Source organism: Theropithecus gelada, chromosome 11 (genome assembly GCF_003255815.1).
Source record: "Theropithecus gelada isolate Dixy chromosome 11, Tgel_1.0, whole genome shotgun sequence".
Taxonomy (NCBI): Eukaryota; Metazoa; Chordata; class Mammalia; order Primates; family Cercopithecidae; genus Theropithecus; species Theropithecus gelada.
The window spans coordinates 5487679-5506524 of record NC_037679.1 but is presented as its reverse complement, the minus strand read 5'-3'; the positions used below and the strand labels follow the sequence as shown (position 1 = coordinate 5506524).

Genomic DNA, 18846 nt, shown 5'->3' with positions numbered 1-18846 from the left:
AAAAAAAAAAGAGAGAGAGAGAGAAGAAATTTCCCAATATATTAATGTCAGCATCTTCAGTGATTTTCCTTTTGTTATATATTTCTTCTATACTAAACTTGTAATAATATACATATAAATCACAATAATCAAAGAGAAAAATGAGAAGGAAAAACTTTATACACATTAAACTGTTTATGGTTTCTATTTTATGAGAGGAAAACTATTTCCTAGCCCATTGTCCTCCTTACAGCCCAGCAATGTTATTCCTCCCCACAGCACTCAACTACCTAAAAACTCATTCTACTGGAAATTATTGAAGGATCTGGCTTTTTCAATACGACTAGATCTAAGGAAGGTCCCCAAACTTCAGGTAAAATTAGGAGCACTGAGAAACAAGCATGAAGCTGAGGACACTGTTTTCTTCATATTTCTCTACCTCTAACAGTGATGGGGACACAACCATTTTGTTAAAATGCCTGTTAGGATGGAGAGTGCCAATTTGCACTTACAAATACACATTTTGAGTATGGGACAACAAAATGTTCTTAGGCTACTGAACCTATGTGTACGTTAGAGTTCTGATGGGAAATCAGCCTATAATCCCATAGCCCAATGCAGTGGATTTAGCTGCTTCAGGAACACTTCCAAGACTGCAGTTAACGGTTTTTAAACCTCAATCAGCTTTGCTGCCATGTAGCGCTATTTGTTTCCCTCCTTTCCCAAATTTGCAAGTTCGTTTCTTCTTAAATTCTCCATTAGATGATGCATGAATGTGTTTTATTTCCTCAATGGAAATGTAGATGCTGCACAGCTGTTAAGACTTGAAATCACCAGGTGGTACTTGGAAGCAGGAACTAAAATGGTGTTGCCAGGGTAACCACACATTCTTCTAGCTATGGGAAGAGCTGCCATGTTTTCCATGCTCTAGGGAATATATGTTATTTTAAAAATTGGCTTAGTGTGTATGAATATTTACTATTTAAAAAGAATACCCATTTCTTCACAAACCAGTGAAATGCTTTTTGATTACTCATATGCCTGAAAAAAACATTGTATTTTATCTTTTCAGGGCATCAGGCCTCATCTTTCTTTGCCGAAAGAATTTTAAAAATCCAGTAATAACTAATATTTTATGCTACCCATAATATACTGGTACATCTCATTTTACACCTTACATAGATTCACTTCAAATATGCAAATCAGAGCTTACTATTTAAAGAAGTACCACTGTGAATTCTGTAAGGAAATGCATTTACAGAATGTATTCATCGGTTATGAAAATCCTTACTGCCATTCACAGTAAAATCTGAGAGGCAGAGGTGAATCGTCTGAGATTCCCAAAGTTCCACTGGAGTTGACAGACCTATAGGGTGGTTTGAGACCATACAGACAAGAAAGCAGCAGTCCCACAACACCCAAAACAGCAAAAAAGAAGCCAATGACACAAATAGTCTTACATCTATCCATCCTTCCTCCCTTCTTCCTTACTTCCCTCCTTTCTTCCTTCTCTCCTTGCTATCATCCTTTCTCCCTTCCTTCCATCCTTTCTTCCTTCTTTTAACATCTATTTACTGAGCTCTTACTTGGCACTAGGAACTGTGGCAGGTACTGGGAGACTTTCTGTAGGGATTAGACCCAGCAGTAGAGGTAGGTGCAGGTGATATGATAGGCTCATCTTTAACTGTACTAGATTTTGTTAAATTGTTTTCCAAAGTGGTGATGCCAGTGAAATTCTCCCATGAGCAGTGGATAAAATTTATTTGCTCTACATCCTCGCCAATACTTGATCTCTGGCGAATGTAAAATCCTACTTTCTGGTGGTTTTAATTTTATGTTTCCCTGATCACTATGTTCATATGGCTATTGACCATTCAGGTTTTCTTTTCTGTCCACTGCCTGTTTATATCTTTTACCTACTTTTCTATTGGGTTGTCTTTTTCCCCTTGATTTATAGGGGTCTTTTGTACACACTGTGTATAAAACTTTTTATGTTTAAATATCTTTCTCACTTTTCACTTGTTTAGGTATTGTTTAACATCAGAAATTTCTAATTTTAACATAGTCAAGTTTATCCATCTTTTTCTTTAATGTTTGTTTTTGTACATTGTTTAAGAAATTCTTAGGTATCCAAAGGTGATAAAATATTTCCTTTTAGATGTTTAAAAATTGTACTTTTCACATTTAGGTCTTCAACCTACATGTGATTAATTTTTGTACATGGCGTGATATAGGGATATAATTTTACTTTTTCCCATATGGATAACTAGTTGTACCAGAATCCATTACTGAATCATCAAACTGTTCTTCTATATTACCTCTTATACATAACAAGTTTCCACCTGTATGTGGGTCTGTTTCCTAACTGTCCTTTCTGTCCCATCAGCATGTATGTTTATGCCTTTGCCATCACTGTCCTTCCTTGATTACTATAGCTTCATAGTAAGTCTTGAGATCTATTAATGTAAATATCTGCACCTTGGTCTTCTTCAAAATTATCTTAACTATTTTTGGCCCTTTATTCTTTGTATAGAGTTTAGAATAGTCATGTTGAACTGCTACTATCACCATGGGTCTTTTATACTACAGATTATGCAGCTGGATTTTTACATACAAAGGTTAATCAGAAAATATACAATCTGTTGCTTGGGGGCTCTGTTAATTGGCTACAAAGTTGTATACACAAATAAATTCTAAAAATGCATGAACTTTGAGCACATTTTATGCATTAAGCATTGTGCAGGGTACCTTGCATATATTAATTTGGATGGTCCTTCCAGTGATGTAAGGTAGATAATATAATCCCAAATTTGCAGTTGAAGACATTGAAGATCAGAGAAGTTATGTGGAATGCCTAAGGAAGGTGTAGTAACCAGCAGTAAATGCTAAGGTAAAGATTCAATTCTAGATCTTTTCAGATTCCAAAGTCCTTGCTCCTTCTATAATACCACTTCAGACTACACCAAAATCTTCTAGTTTAAAACAACAAACATAATGTGACTACTATTTGTATTGCATTTAGGTACTCTGCATTTAGGGATACCTATTTACAAATTGTCTTTTGCCCATATGGTGAACAATTCAGTCATTTATTTGAAAGGCATTAAATGCCTATACTATACTAGGCACTGAGTATTCTTAAAAGCAGCTCAAAATTGACCTGAATGTCAACACACTTTGAAAAAAAGTTAGAAAAGGTGAAAATGTCAAATAAGCTGGGGTTCAAAGTTCTCTGATTACTTCGAAAAGCTGCAGATGCACTACCATTAATTTTGCTCGAGGGCTTGTTAATTTGTGTGTGTGTGTGTGTGTGTGTGTGTGTGTGTGTGTGTATGAGTGTGGTCAGAGCTAAAAACCCAAATAATTTTAAATCATTTCAAATGATCATCTAAATAAGTTAGGACAAATTCACAGGTAGCTACTAATTTAGATATTTCCCAATTTAGGCCATATCACATGTACTACACTGAGACAGTCACGTGGTAAAGGCTACTCCGCAAAACCCCTATGGGCCTGCACACTGGGGTGGAGCCACAGAAGTCTGCAGGAAGGAGTCTGGCCCCTCCTCTTCCTGGGTGAAACCTGGGATTCAATCTGCAAGGCAGGAAGCTCGGGGCAAGAAGCACACTGTCTCGTTTTGCTAAGAGTCTCCCTTTCCCCTTGTTTTCCTTTTCACCCAATAAAACCCTGCCTTAGTCACCCTTTAAATTGTCTGTGAGCCTACATTTTCATGGCCCTGTGACAAAAACCCCATCTTTAGCTGAACTAAGAAAAAGTCCCACAACACCACCACATGTAATTAAGTGAGGAAACGATGTCTTATAATTTCAGGACTGGTTAATCACATGGAAATTGTGAGGACACACCTTTTATAATCAGTAAAAGGTAAAAAGTCTGGTTGTCTTCCTATATTCTTTGGGTAGCACAGTATGTGGATCTCTGAGCTTTAGTTTCCCAGTTTGCAGAAAAGGAGAAAATTGTAATGTCCATCGCAAAAGATCATGGTATTAAATGTGTAATGGATTTGAAAAAGTACTTTATAAACTATAATGTATTAAGTGCATGTTACTTACTGTCAGATAAAAATTTAATAATCGAAACAACTGTTTCTAGAGCATATGTGTGAGCTAAAAAGCAGTTTGTACTCATTTCAGAATGGAAAAGACTCAGGGCGGGGAAATGAAAATTAAAGATTTCTAAACAAAAAGAAATAAGAACAAAACAACACAAGTTACTTCAAGTTTTCTTAAGAATCAGAATAAATATATTTGAGACAATAAAACTTCTCAGTGCCTTTTTACAGGTGGCATTCTCCTTGTAGGGGACAGTAGAGTTATTACCTGATCAGCATCTTCCAAAGTTCAGGACCACTGAAACCGTAATAGAAGAATGTTGGGAGCTAATGTCAAAGAATCAAGACTTTTTGCTACGCTTGATTTAAGTCCAAACTTTAATGTGATTTTAAGCTATTGCATATCCAATGAGGAATTTAACTGTGATAAAACTGAAAAGAAATATTGGATAAGAAACAAGACAGGCCAAAATCCACAAATATCCTGGGGCCACTCCTGACATGATTCTATGTCAATAGACTGGTTTTTAGCCAGAGGCTTTTCCGAGCATTCTATTTTTCAGTTACAGCTTGCAAACCATTGGAAATAAAATGCATCATCTTAAATTGCAAGAGCGTGTAGAAAAAAAGTAGCAACAGCATTACAGAAATATGATTTATAGCTAAAAGGGTGTGATATTCTGATGCCTTTCTCCTTGCTTTTAAAGACTCCTATAAGGTTCAGCAGGACCTTAACCCTAAATTAAGTGGCTTCATAAAACCTCTGATAGAAAACAGTCTTGGGCTGTTAGCAGGATTTGTGGATAATCTTAAGTAATAATTAACAATCAACCACTGGATTCAATGACAAAAAATACTGAACCATCCCTTCCCCAGATCCAGCTATTGAAGTAGACTATGACTGAACAATAAAATAAACATATTTCCTGATCTGAAGCACAGAAAGTAAAATTCAAAAATCTGTCTTCATGGCTACCCCATTCAATGTGCCATTTGTGTACTGCACCGTGTCCTGTGGGGAGGGGATGGTTAGGGCTGAAATCCAGACTGTACTCCACTTTTCAGGCCCTGCACCCTGGGATGGGACTGTGTCAGCCAGAGGGAAGAGAGGTCTTCTAAGAAAAAGGCTCCATGAGTCTGAAATGCTACAACAGCACAAGACTAATTGTCACAGAACCGTTGTATGGACTAGCAGGTCCAGCCTGACTGGCTCAATAGTGACTCTCTAAATGACTTATGGAAAATCACAACTTTTTCATTTCCTGTAAAGAAAGCCCTTCGCATTGTTAAACTACAAATGTTTGTCAATCCACACAAAGACTACAGTCCATCTCCTGCTGATGGGTAACACTAAGAGTCTTTCTCTCAAAATAGAAATAATAGAAACAATTGTTACAGAGCAAGGTCCTGGCCTTTCTTTAATCAATGGCATTCACTCTGCCACACTTTCCTCACCTCCAGGTTTAGCCACAGCTGGATGGAAGCTCTAGAAAACTTTTCACAAGAGAGGATTAATCCCAAAGATCATTTTCCTTTTAAATTTAATTAGTTGTTTGCTGCTTCAGCCATCACTTGATGCTAGCCTCTCTGACATGACAAAAACAAAATTTGAGATTTGTTTGTTTGTTTAAGCTAACACTTGCATAGTACTTAACATATGGCAGGCATGGTTCCAAGTGCTTCCTTTACAAGTTCAGACTTAACTAAATCTTCATGAGTTATTATTTATCTCTCACATTCCTGAAATTAAAGCACACAGCTAGTAAAAAGCAGAAGCAGAAATGAAACCAAACAGTCTGGATCCAGAGTCCATCATACCCAGACTGCTTTGCTGTAGGTACTGCCCTACAGCAAAACAGGTACCTCTGAAGAGTATGTTTGCCAATATTCCCATTTAGTGTATAATGCCCTAGGTTACACCCTTTGGCAAATAAACGGTGTTGTCCTTGATGCCAGATATCATACCTAAATTTTTAAAAATTTACTTTAGAGCAAAATAAAATCAAAAGAGCATATTAGGATGTAATATTCTCAACTCAAGTAAGACCAGCTAAAAAGGCTTCCATTGTATTCAGCAGAAATCATAATTTCTGCAGACAAATTTAAAATATTTGAGAGCAAAATGAAATGTTCACCTTTAGCTCTCCACCTTCTAGGGCCAAGTGATGCAAAAATTCCATATTCCTAACAATAATACGAATTATCAGGGAAAACATAATCTTTTCTCTTTAACTCTTTTTCGTAAATTTAGGTTACAAAGCAAAAAATTTCAAATCTTGTTTTTTTAAACAAGGGAGGGAGCCTTTTAACCAGGACTTACTCATGAAATTTATGCTTCAGACTAACAATGACTGTCACTGCAGCTTCATCAATAAGAAACTAGAATACTACTTCTTAGATATATATTTTCCTAATGTTTCTAAATGAAATTTCCAGGACAAAGGAACCTAATGACCATTGAACTAGTACTTTAGATGAACTTATAATAATTGTCAAAGGCAAGTCTGTGTGATAATATATATATGTGTGTCTATAAATGTGTATGTTTTATATGGTTATAATGGGTATCCTCTAACTTGAAACATACTGCAAATTATAGTCAACTTAGAATCAACTTTATGAAGAATAATTAGTTAATTAACTAACTCTGGCTTCCCCAAAATTCTGAAAGTAGATTTTAGGCTAATGGATAAAAATCGTAAGTACTAGGTACTTGCTGAGAGCACATCTGGAATCACTTTATCTTGAAACTGTTGTATAATGAGGTGCTAACATAGCCAACTACAGCTTGCCCCCCACTGAAATGTGTGTGTGTGTCCTGGACTTAACCCTCTTCCAGTAGCGAGCTCAAATTCCAGAACAGTTTGTCCAAGGATCATGTTGGCAGGAATGTGCTTGTCTTGGAAACCTGTGAACCAAAATATGTTCATCCTTAAGAAAAGCACATCCTGCAGATAACGGGGACTGGCCAATCAGTGTTTTCACATTACAGAACTGTGGGTTCTCATTTGCTTATCCTCTTTCCAATACCCAGCCCATATTCAGCACTGCTTGTGAAACAAAAGGCAATAAGCAAGAAGTTGTAACAAATCCTAACAGCAAACAGACCAAGCCTGAGGGAGTTGCAATCTGGGAAGCAGAGGGTCAATATTTCACAATGGCATTGATGAAGCCTGTGAATTTACCACAGATTTTATGGTTGTCAATTCACAAACTTTCTGGTGAAACAGACTTCTATAATAACAGTAATTAGATTGACTAATTTCCATGACAGGACATGAGTAGAATAAAGAGGCAGAAGATCTGGGTTCTACCTCCAATCCAGCCACTAACTAGCAATTTAACCAGCAATAAGTCATTTTCCTGTCTGGCCTCAGATGCATTCATCTATAAAAGAAAAAGAATTGTCAGATAATCTCTAAAATCCTTTCCAGTTTACATACATTTTATGACAAAGTTTTTAACCTAACCTCAAATATGTGTGTGTATGCTCACACACACACACACACACACACACAAGCACACACACAGAGAGAGAGAGAGAGAGAGAGAGAGAGAAATGAATCCAAACAATCTATTGAAGATTGAACCAGGCATGAAAATCCAGATGCTGCTGTACACTTTCCAGACGATTCTTTAGTTATCATTTCTTCCTCATACGAGAGTGTGGGGGGCTCACTGAGACAGGTCTTGAGTTCCCATCACTTGCACCTTTTAGTCTCTCTCATTTCCTCTCTTCTTAACCACTGTCACACCAAAGGAGGTACAGTATAGTGCATAACTTTGCAAAACTATAAAGTGATACCATTCTTTGATTCTTCATTCTTCAATGCCATTCTCAACCTTTTGTACATAGAGAAACATAGCTATTTTCACTTTTAAATGTTATTTATATTAGCATATTGTGAGTTGGTTATTACTTTTAAATACATTGACATCCAACACTTTTTAAGACTGCAAGGGGGTCCTGAGACCAGAAAGTTTGAGAATTGCTAGTGTAGTAGTTAAGAGGACAAACTCCAGATCCAGCTGCCTGAGTTAAAATGTCACTTCTATCACTGAAGAGTGGTGTGACATTGAGCACAGTTGCTTAGTCACAGTTGTTCTGTGCCTCAGTTGGGGATAATAATGATAATGGTACTGACCCCATAGGATCATCATAAGGCTTAAATGAACTGATATATGTACCATGCTTAGAACTGTTGTGAGCCATCATTCTCTTTGGTGCTCTTCACCTACCTCCATTCCCCTGTGGTTTGCTTGGTTTGATTTGGTCTGGTCTTACTACTGCTGCCTCTCCGTTTGACTGGCAAAATGTGACCGGCACTGCTTCACCAGGGGCTAAAGGCATAGCTGCCTAGGCTCCTTCATAACCACAGCCACGCATTCCCACTCCTGCACTGCAGCACCCAGCTGTACTTTGAATTTGCCCTTCACAGAGGCTCCATCAGCAAAAGACAACTGGAAAACCAAAGCAAGCAATGCTAAGTTTTTTAAAAACACGCTATGTCAGATGAATTAGAATGTAAAGTAGAAACTTCAGCCTTCAGAATAAATCAATGAGAGGATGGAAGTAGAGAGAAAATGCAAGCAATTACATTCATTCCTTAAAGGAAAAGTGGTATTTGCCCAAGCTCCCTCCAATTTGAACTATGTTTTCACAGCCTTCCATCTCCTTTTTAAAATCTCTCTTCGACATCCCAGAGCAGCCTCCTCCCACCTGGCCAAGAACCCTCAGGCCATCAACTCGCTTAAAAAAATATGACGGCCCAGATTCTGATCACGTGCACATGACTGATGGCCATTTGCTCTTCCCAGGGAGTACTGAAGTTTTATGAGCATTTATTATCATAATCCCTTGCATTTATATTAGTTTTCTTTCTAATCTATATTTTCACATAAATTTTTCTTTAATTCTTGGCACTCATCATGCTGTTATTCCTATTTAACAGTTTAAAAAACGGAGGCTCAGAGAAGCTAGCAAACTTGCCCTAAGTCCCAAAACTTTGAATCAACAGAACTGAAACTGGAGTATAAATGAAATGGGAAAATTTTTTAACGACCGAAGGACTGGGGGAAATGCACACAGCAGGCATGCTGGTGGGAGGCGGAACTAAGCTATTTTTGTCAGGGGGTTACTTAAGCAAATCTGCTCTACTGTGGAAATAACCTCAACTAATTCCCCCAGTGTTTTACACACGCTCTTTATTGCCTCTACAGCATTCTCTAATTCTAAGACTTATTTTTATTTTTTTATACACTAATTCATTTATACAATGGATACCCTGGTGGTACTGTTCTTAGGAGGATTTTAAAGAAGGTACACCCAGTATGTTTTATATTTAACCTACGGCTGCTTCTCAATAGAGTGTTTGTAAGTTGAGAACTGTCTGTATTGCATATGTGATGTCATTAAATATATATTTGGTCTGTCCAAAACTATCTGGCATTTGTCCTTTACCAACATTACTGAGTATTTTAGTTTCTCAATCATGCGAGCTTAAAAAGCACAGCCAAATCTAATGAATCTTGTGTAGTGACTCAAGTTGATTTCAGTATGTTTAAACAAAAAAAATAAGACTCACAAGGATCAACTGGAATGAGTATTCACTTTAAAGGAATGCAAAAAGGAATCCTTTTGAACCATTCATTCTCCTGAATATGTTTAAATATGCATTAATTTAGGCATGACTGCTAAGGAAACATGTTTATCATATATGAAATATTTTGTCATTAAAATGGCAAAAACTGCAATTACTTTTGCACCAACCTAATAAAAGACACCTGGAATATGAGTGTAATGTTCTTTGTATGTAAGAGTGCTAATGCTATCTAAAATATCTTCTTTTACCTGTTTTCTTCCCCTTTGGTAACTTATCAGCCCTGTCCAATAATACTTTCTACAATAATGGAACTATCTATGTCAGTGCTATCCATTATTGAATGAATACAATTAATTTTATTTTTAAGTAGTCACATGTGGCTACTGAGCAATTAAAGTGCCCTATTGAAGAACTTAATTATTAATTTTATTAAGTTTAATTCATTTAAATAGACATGTGGCTAGTGGTTGTGTATTGGACAGAGCAGTTATAAGGTTTCCTTCAGCCAAAAAAAAAATCCCTATTTTATCATTCTATCATTGTGAAGCCAGAATTAAAGCTGTAGTTATTAAACCTCTGATTATTAATTGGATGCTGAAATAAAGTTAGCTAACTGGACACACAATTTTAAAGAGGTTGTTTTTGTTCTTAATAAACATCAAAAAACTATTATGTACAAAATAACATGTGGGTCAGTGGGATATATACAGACCAAGATTGAACAGACAGCTCCTGACGGGTACATTGCTCTCCCAGTTTCTGCTAAATCCCAGTTCAGTACATCCTAACAAGACATGGCTGATCGATTGTGTAAGCTCATGCTTTTAACAAGTATTGCTTAGCTCAGTAACTCCCATAACTCTAGGACAAACAACTGTCCTGAGCCCTGGGGACACGCTGTTGTACTCTGTTGAGCCCGACAGGATGTCTGCTCTTCGAGGCACCTACTATCCTGGGAAGCACAGCCAGGTGAACAGGCCACGAGAATACAGCGTGGTCAGTACCACTACAGGGGCAGACCTTGGGGGCCACACGAACACACAAAAGGGGCATCTAACCCAGTCTTGGCTGGATGGGGAAGGTTTCAAGTGCAGAAAAGAAGGTTCCAGAAGGAAAAAACCAGTAGTATCTTGTTATCAAATCTATCCATTATCTAGCTTTCTTTGGGAAATTTCCTTTTCATTTGGCATCATGTCATCGTCCTTTCAAGGGTATTCACTTCTTGAGTACATTTCAATCGATATATATCGAAGACTAAAAAGCCTCATCGTCATTCTCCTGGAGGATTCACCATTTGCTCAGGGCTAAAGGTGTATGAAGACAAACTTTTCTCCTGAGAAAAAAATAAGTTCTTAGGTCAAATATTTCAATAATCTACCATGTAAGAAAAATGTAACACTGCCTTGGAATGCATGATTTCTTCATAAGACTTCCTTTTTAAAATTGTGTGTGGCTTTCTACCCAAACTAACTTTAAACATCCCTCCATAATAAAATTCAGGAAGGCCACTTTAATAAAATAGGGGGGAAATCCCACCAAAATGTAAACTTAAAATTTCAATTAAATTTATTAATAAAGAATTTATACTGCATAGAGAACAAAGCATTGGATTTACCTGACAGTTTGGGGTCAAATTCCAGTTCCTCCTCTTAGAGAACGAATGGCCTTGGGCAAGTTATCTAACTTCTCCAAGGATCAGTTTCCTCATTTGTAAAAGGTGACTAATGGGGTAAGAATAGCCCGTACCTCCTCACAGTTGATGAGAGAAATGAATATGCACATATTTATAAAGACCTTAGTGTGTACCCTAAGCCTTATATGAAGATTACTATTCTTAGTAATTACAATAATTCTAACTGCAGAAATCTATGAGAAAACAATACACACAGTCCTGGCCAGAAGAAGTTGAAACAAATGTAAAAAACAAGGGACATCCAGAAACTTCAGCAGCTCCCTTCTGTCCTATGCCTCAAGGTACCAGCGAGGGAAAAAGACCCCCAGGAGAGGCTGTGAGGAAACCTGAACTGCAAACCCACCACGCTGTCTTCCCCGGAAAGGCAGTTGGTAAAGAAAGATCTTAACTCTATTTCAGGCCAGTATGTTTTTTTCATTTGCTTCCAAGACTTTGATGGAATGACTGGAGAGGAAAAGTTCACAATTACTAGAAAGAACCTAAAAGGACACGAAAGATGAAACGGTTGCAGTATTTATGAAATAAATGTTTCCTTGCAAGACCAGAGTCATGGGCGGGGTGTCTGTGTAATGTCTACTCAACACAGCCGAAGAGTAAGAGGAAATCTTGGTATGCCGACTTCTAAGTCTTAATGGGGAACCATACGGAACCAACAGCACGCCAAATCCCACGCTCACCGAAGCTTCAAGGATTTTCTCGTGGGTCTGGGGGTTTAATGTGATAGCTCCTGGAGCCTTCAGGACTTCCCGGGCACAGATAATGGGCCGCGACTGCACCCCCGCGTCCCTCCCTGGGGCGCAGGCTTTCCACAGCTACAGTACTCCACGTCAGCAGCCACGTACACAAGCGCGGGCAGCTGCCAACAGGGCGTGCCCGCTTCCCACCCTGCACTCTCCCAAGCAGGGCATCCCTGCACCGCCCGGCGCGTTCGCGAAAACTCCGCGGGGCCTCGAGGTGGCCCGGGATTAGCCCTGACGCTGTAGGGCTCTCTAGGTTTTCCACCACGCAGGCGAGCGTGGCTGGCGCGAACCCGCCAGCCTCCCGGCCTGCCCAGGCTGGACTGCAGGGGGCGTTACTGGGCCCCCGACCCGATCCCCACACACCCGGGAGGTGGGGGCCCAGGTACCAGCCGGCGCCTCAGCACCTCTTCATCCCCTCTGCTTCCCCTCCTCCCTCTTCCCGAACCCTTCCCCGCTCCTTCTCCTCTTCCTCCTCCCCAACCCCAGCTCCCCCGCTCAACTCCAAGTCCGCGCGCGGGCTGGGAAGGGGGCGCCTAGTGAATCACCGTCACGTGGGTCGCAGGCGCGCAGAGGCGGGCTGCGCCTGGGCGGCCCTGGCGCTCGGAGCGTTAGTGGAAAATTTCCGGAGATCTACTGGGGCTGCGCGCCGCAGGCCCTGCCCGCCGCCTCCCCGCTCCTTCGTCTCCCCACCTCCTTTTCCCCCTCCCTCTTCCTTCTCCTTTTCCTTCTTCCCTCCGTTTTCCGGCCACAGCCGGGCTCCGACATTGCGAAGGTTCCTTTCTCTCCCGGGAGCGGCCCTGCGCACGCCCCGCCCGCTGCAGCGCCCCAGGCTGGCGCCGCCAGAGCCGTTTGCCCTGGGGCCGCCAGCCCTCGCTTCCTTCGCGCCGCTCCAAGCCGCCACGCGGCCTTGCCCCCGACCTTGCTTGTAGCCGACTGGTATCCTGAGAGGCCAGGAGCGGCGCCTGGCGCCTCCGCCTTCGCCTCTGGGGCGCCGCCCCCCAGCCCCGCCACCTCCGCATTGAGACCCCCCACACCTCCAGGCGGAATGTGAGACAAAGGGAGAAGACGGTGACGATGGGATTCTTGTCTTCTCATTTAGAATTACTGCACCGCCGTTTAAACAAAGCACATGCACGGCCAATTGTGTTTTACCCACTCCCACTTAACCACTGAGAAAATAAACAAGCTATTTTCCCTATGCCGTAACATTCTCCACTTCGTTTTCCCAACCACGAACAAAATATATTCCTGAGACAGCAACTTTGAGGGTTTCGTTGACCTCATCCATGTAGAAGTGACAAATCGTTACACAACAAAATTGTTTCACTCAAAGGGGGTTGTTGTGTACGTGGTTCACCTCAAGAAAACACACATTTAACTGTTTAAGCAACTGTTTAGCCCTGGACTGTCGCCCGGGTTAATGTCGCTGAATAGCGTGGGGGTTGAAAAGTGGCATTAGCTCCACGTGTCCCCAGACAGAAGTGACATGGAACCGGCGGCAGGTGCCTTAATCAGTCACAAAGTGCCAAAGATGTCAGCCAAAACAGTTGGAGTTTTATCAAGTAAAGATCTCAGAACCAAGCCCATATATTAAATGCTTCCCATCTAAGAACCAGAATTGCAGGTATGTTAATTTTAATAAATCCTTATTTAAGTATCTTAGCCCTGGGCAAAGAAAGATCCGGAAACTGACTGAAGGCCAGGAATGTAGGTCCATCGTGGCCTATGAGTGCTTTGGGTACAACACATACATTCAGTCACTGTCATTTCTCTAGACAAGAAGATGTCTAACAAGTATAAAAATAAAGGTTTTTTTTTAATGATCCTATTTTGGAAAATTGTAAGGATCTGAAATTTTTAATTTTTTAAAACAATAGAGCACTTCAATAAAACTTCTACTTTCTTTACTAAGAATATACACAGCTTGTTTTCTAGCTTAATTGTTGATTGTTTCTGTGACCTTACCACATTCTGAATAACCTTAAGCATATATATGAGAATCACATCTGTGATTTTGCTGTAACATTTCACTTCCCAAGACACTTATTGGTAATTAGCAGGTGTCATTCTACCTAGCCAAATAACCATTGTCAATAAATCCTTCATCTCTCTGCCACTGTTTTCTTTCCCATTCATTGGCATATACTACACCTAGCAAAACAGAACATTCCAGGGTCAAATGAAAAGGCCAACAGGTAAGTATCACAAGAAGGTCATTAGGCAAGCCATTCTTTCCCCTCTTTTATTTGGGAAGGAGATGAGAGAAACAGAGTTCTGATACTAGGTCCCTGGAAAGTTCTTCAGTCTTGACAGAATTGAGTATGTCTGTACTAAAGTATCTGTAAAACTATCTAAATATGTTTAAATTTGTTGTTGTTGTTGTTTTGAGACGGAGTTTTGCTCTTGTCGCCCAGGCTGTGGTGCAATGACGCGATCTCGGCTCACTGCAACCTCCACCTTCCCGGTTCCAGCCATTCTCCTGCCTTGGCCTCCAGAGTAGCTGGGATTACAAGCGCCTGCCACCACACCCAGCTAATTTTTGTATTTTTACTAGAGATGGGGTTTCACCATGTTGGCCAGGCTGGTCTCAAACTCCTGACCTCAGGTGATCCACCCGTCTCGACCTCCCAAAGTGCTGGGATTACAGGCATGAGCCATGGCGCCCGGTCATATTTCTAAATTTTTTTAAGATTGAGTTTCTCTGGGCTCTTAATTTTCTTTTTCTTGCTGAAAAATGAGGTATGCATTTACAACATACTGATGCTTGGAAATATATGGATTTACAATATAATATGTCTTTTAGGCATTACTATGTTATCCAGTCCTGGCCAGTGGGATCTGAGATAACAATAACAGCATTTCCAGGAAATGTTATCTCTCATAATAAAATTAACTCACAAAATGACGCTCCTTTCTTTTGCAATGGATGTGGTTCTGTCTGCCTATGATCCCTAAAACCACTGCAGCCAACATGTGACCATGATGGGAGAGATCTCCAGCATGTTGAAGAAGGCAAAGTGAAAATATAATGAGCTCTTTGTCTTGGAGGGAGGTATCAGGGCCAATAATTAACCCCAGAACTGCACTCTCTACATACTTCTTATTATGTGAGATAGTGTCATTATTTAAGCCACTTTCAATTGCATATTGTGTTTATTGCCAAAAAAAAGTTTTCTGGCTGGGCACAGTGGCTCATACCTGTAATCTCAGCACTTTGAGAAACTGATGTGGGTGGATTGCTTGAGCTGAGGAGTTTGAGATCAGCCTGGGCAACTTGGCTGAAACCCTGTCTCCACAAAAAATTAGCCTAGCCAGACGTGGTGGCCTGTGCCTGTAGTCGCAGCTACCCAGGAGACTGAGGTGGGAGGATCACCTGAACCTGGGCTCTCTGATCAGACTGCTGCATTCCAGCCTGGGCGACAGAGTGAGACCCTGTCTCAAAATAAAATAAAATAAAATAAAATTAGAATAGAATAGAATAGAATTCTTTCTGCTGACAACCTCTGTGGTAGCCAGCCTCCAAAATGGCCCCCAGTGATGCTTACTTCCTGGTATTCACTCCCTTGTATAGTCCCCTTTTATGTTGAATCAGGGCTTGCCTTTGTGACTGATAGAATATGGCAGAAATGATAAAGAGTGACTTCCAAGGCTAGTTCATAAAGGCATTGCAGCTTCTGCCTTGCTCTCTCTTGGCAAACTCGCTCGGGTTAAGCCAGCTGCCATGTCTTGAAAGCATTCAGTCAGGGGTGTGCAGACACCTTCTTGCAGAGGAACCAACCGGCCAGCACCGACTTGCCAACATGTGAGTGACTTTGGAAGATCTTCCAGCCCCAGTCATGCCATCAGATGACTACAGCCCTCTCACAGTCGACTGCAACCTCATAAAAGACTTAAAGCCAGAACACCCAACTGAACTGCTCTTGAATTCCTGATTCATAGACACTTTGAAAGATTTTAAACTATTGTTGCTTTCAGACACTAAGTCTTGGAATAATTTGTTACATAGCAATTGATATCTAATAGAGTATCTGTCAACACCAGAAAAACATGACAAAGTCAGCAAAGTGCTCACAGAGTCCATACTGTTGCTTTAGACTTGAGAGCTATCTTACAAAGATTGAATACAACCGTTCATTTATCAAGCACTTTCTATTTATGATCCCAAGAATAAAATATACAAAATCATAAAAAGAAGAGTTGAGACAAGAATTTCCTCAGGCACCTGGAAAGATTAATATTAAAAATATGGAAATGCAACAACATGGATGAACCTCAAGAACGTTATGATAAGTGGAAAAAAGTCAGGCACAGAAAGACAAATCACATGATCTTATTTGTATGTGGAATCTAAAACAGTCAAACTCATAGAAGTAAAGAATAGAATGATGGTTACCAAAGGCTGAGGGAGTGGAGGGGAGGACGTTTGGGGACATGTTGGTCAAAAGATAACAAAATTTCAGTTAGGAGGAATAAGTTCAAGAGCTCTATTGTACAACATGGTGACTATAGTTAATAACAATGTATTGTATTTTGAAAATTGCTAAGAAAATAGGTTTTAACTGTTCTCACCACAAAAAGTAAGTATATGAGGTAATGCATATGTTATTTGGCTCAATTTAACCATTCCACAGTGTATATGTATTTCAAAACATGGTGTTGTATATGATAAATACAATTTTTATTAGTTAATTTTAAACATTTAATTATTCTCCAGTCTTCACTATGTGAGGAAAAAAGTTAAATACATAAGAAGCCCGGCACAGTGGCTCACGCCTGTAATCCCAGCACTTTGGGAGGCTGAGGCGGTCAGATCACGAGGTCAGGAGATCGAGACCATCCTGGCTAACACGGTGAAACCCCATCTCTACTAAAAATACAAAAAATTAGGTGGGCGTGGTGGCAGGCGCCTGTAGTCCCAGCTACTCAGGAGGCTGAGGCCGGAGAATGGTATCAACCTGGCAGGCAGAGCTTGCAGTGAGCCGAGATCGCGCCACTGCACTCCAGCCTGGGCGACAGAGCGAGACTTGTCTCTTAAAAAAATAAAAATAAAATAAAATAAGAAAATATGGAAGTCATTGGAATAAGGGGAAAGGTGTGGTTTGAAGGGAGATGGAGGAAAGGAAAAGTAATTTCACTGTCTCTCCACAATGCCAGTGTTCATACTTGAATTCTGAATGATGTTGTCCTAAGACAAAGGAGTGAGACTGTATACATAGCAAAGGGGCATTTAATTAGGTGAAACAAAGTCATTAGAAAGCAAGGCTTGCAATTCATTCTCATGCTTGTGTCTTACATAAGACTGGGTTTGAAATGCCGGGCATGGTGGCGCATGTCTGTAATCCCAGCTACGGGGAGGCTGAGGCACAAGAATAGCTTGAACCCAGGAGACAGAGTTTGCAGTGAGCCAAGATCGCACCACTGCACTCCAGCCTAGGCGACAGAGCAAGAAAAGAAAGAAAGAAGAGAGAGAAAAGAAGAGAAAAAAGAAAAAAAAAAAAAAAAGAAAGAGGGAGGGAGAGAGGGAGGGAGGGAAGAAAAGACAAGACTGGGTCTGAGAAAAAAAACACTGTATTTTCTACCAACAAGGCATTGCAACAAATATGGATTCAGAGTTTATTTTGTGCTAGGCACTGAGGGAAAAAGTTGAAAGTACTAAATCAACAAGCACTTACTGAACACTTTTTATGTATCAGGCACTGTTTTAGGCACTGAAGATTCATTTAATAATGAGCCAAACCAGTCTTTTCCTCATGGAGTTAATGCTGCAGAAGATCATAAGCAAACAAACAAATAATGTGTTTTCACACATTGCACTAAAAAATAAAATAGGACAATGGGGAATAGGACAGCAAGGAGCAACTTTTGCTGGAATGGCCAAGGAAGATTTTTTTGAGTCAGTGACATTTAAGATAAGATCTAAATGATAAGAAGGGAGCTGCATATAGATACAGTAGTTCTCCCTTATCTGCTTGAGATACGTTTCAAGACCCTCAGTGGATGCCTAAAACTGCGGATAGTACCAAACCCTTTATGTACTGTTTTTTCAATCTGATTACCAAGATGGCTACTAAATGACTCACAGGTAGAGAATGGACTGTGAGCACCACGAATGGAAACCCACACATGAGCTAGGCTATGATTCAGGAGATGTCTTGAGAGAGATGATAGTCCCACTAGGGCCAGAGCAATGCAGATGGTGAGAAGTAACAGAATTCTGAATATATGTGGAGGCAGAGCCCTCATGACTTGCTGATGGGTTGGTTATTTGAGGAAAAGGAGGACTCAGGATGGTTCCTTGGTTTGGGGCCTGAGCTCCCTTATGAATCATGGTGTTATTCTAACTTGGAAAGGTTCGAGGAAAAATTGTTTTGATAGAGAAATCAAGAGTTCTGCTTTAGGAAGTAAGGGATAGGATATATGCCCTTTAGACATAACATATAAGAGGTTTCTCCTGGTTCTTGAGAATCTCAAAACTATTTACCTTGCATTTATTCATTCAGCAAATGTATTGTCAGGCAATACTTCAGGTGCTGGAACTAGCAGTGATCAAAGCTGATTAAATCCTGGCCCTTGTGCGCTTATGTTCTAGTGAGGGAGACAAACAACAAAAAAGTAAATAAATGAACATATTTAACATAATTTCAGGTGGTGATCAGTACTATAAAGAAAAAAGTATTTAATTTATTTACATATTCAAAAAGTGCCTTATTTTTACAAGTAACTAGACTGGATGTGATTAGCAAGAGACTGCCCTGAAAA

The 18846-nt window shown here is 40.2% G+C and overlaps 1 long non-coding RNA gene across 1 annotated transcript in view; it reads right to left on the bottom strand.

The window, feature by feature from the left end:
- LOC112635501 overlaps positions 1 to 12511 on the bottom strand; it is a 185694-nt gene extending 173183 nt beyond the window's left edge. The window contains exons 1-2 of the long non-coding RNA XR_003121923.1: positions 12474 to 12511; positions 8291 to 8512 (exon numbers count right to left, since the gene is read on the bottom strand). This is a non-coding gene — a long non-coding RNA (uncharacterized LOC112635501). The remainder of the gene's footprint in view (positions 1 to 8290; positions 8513 to 12473) is intronic.
- Between the last annotated feature and the right edge of the window lie 6335 nt (positions 12512 to 18846).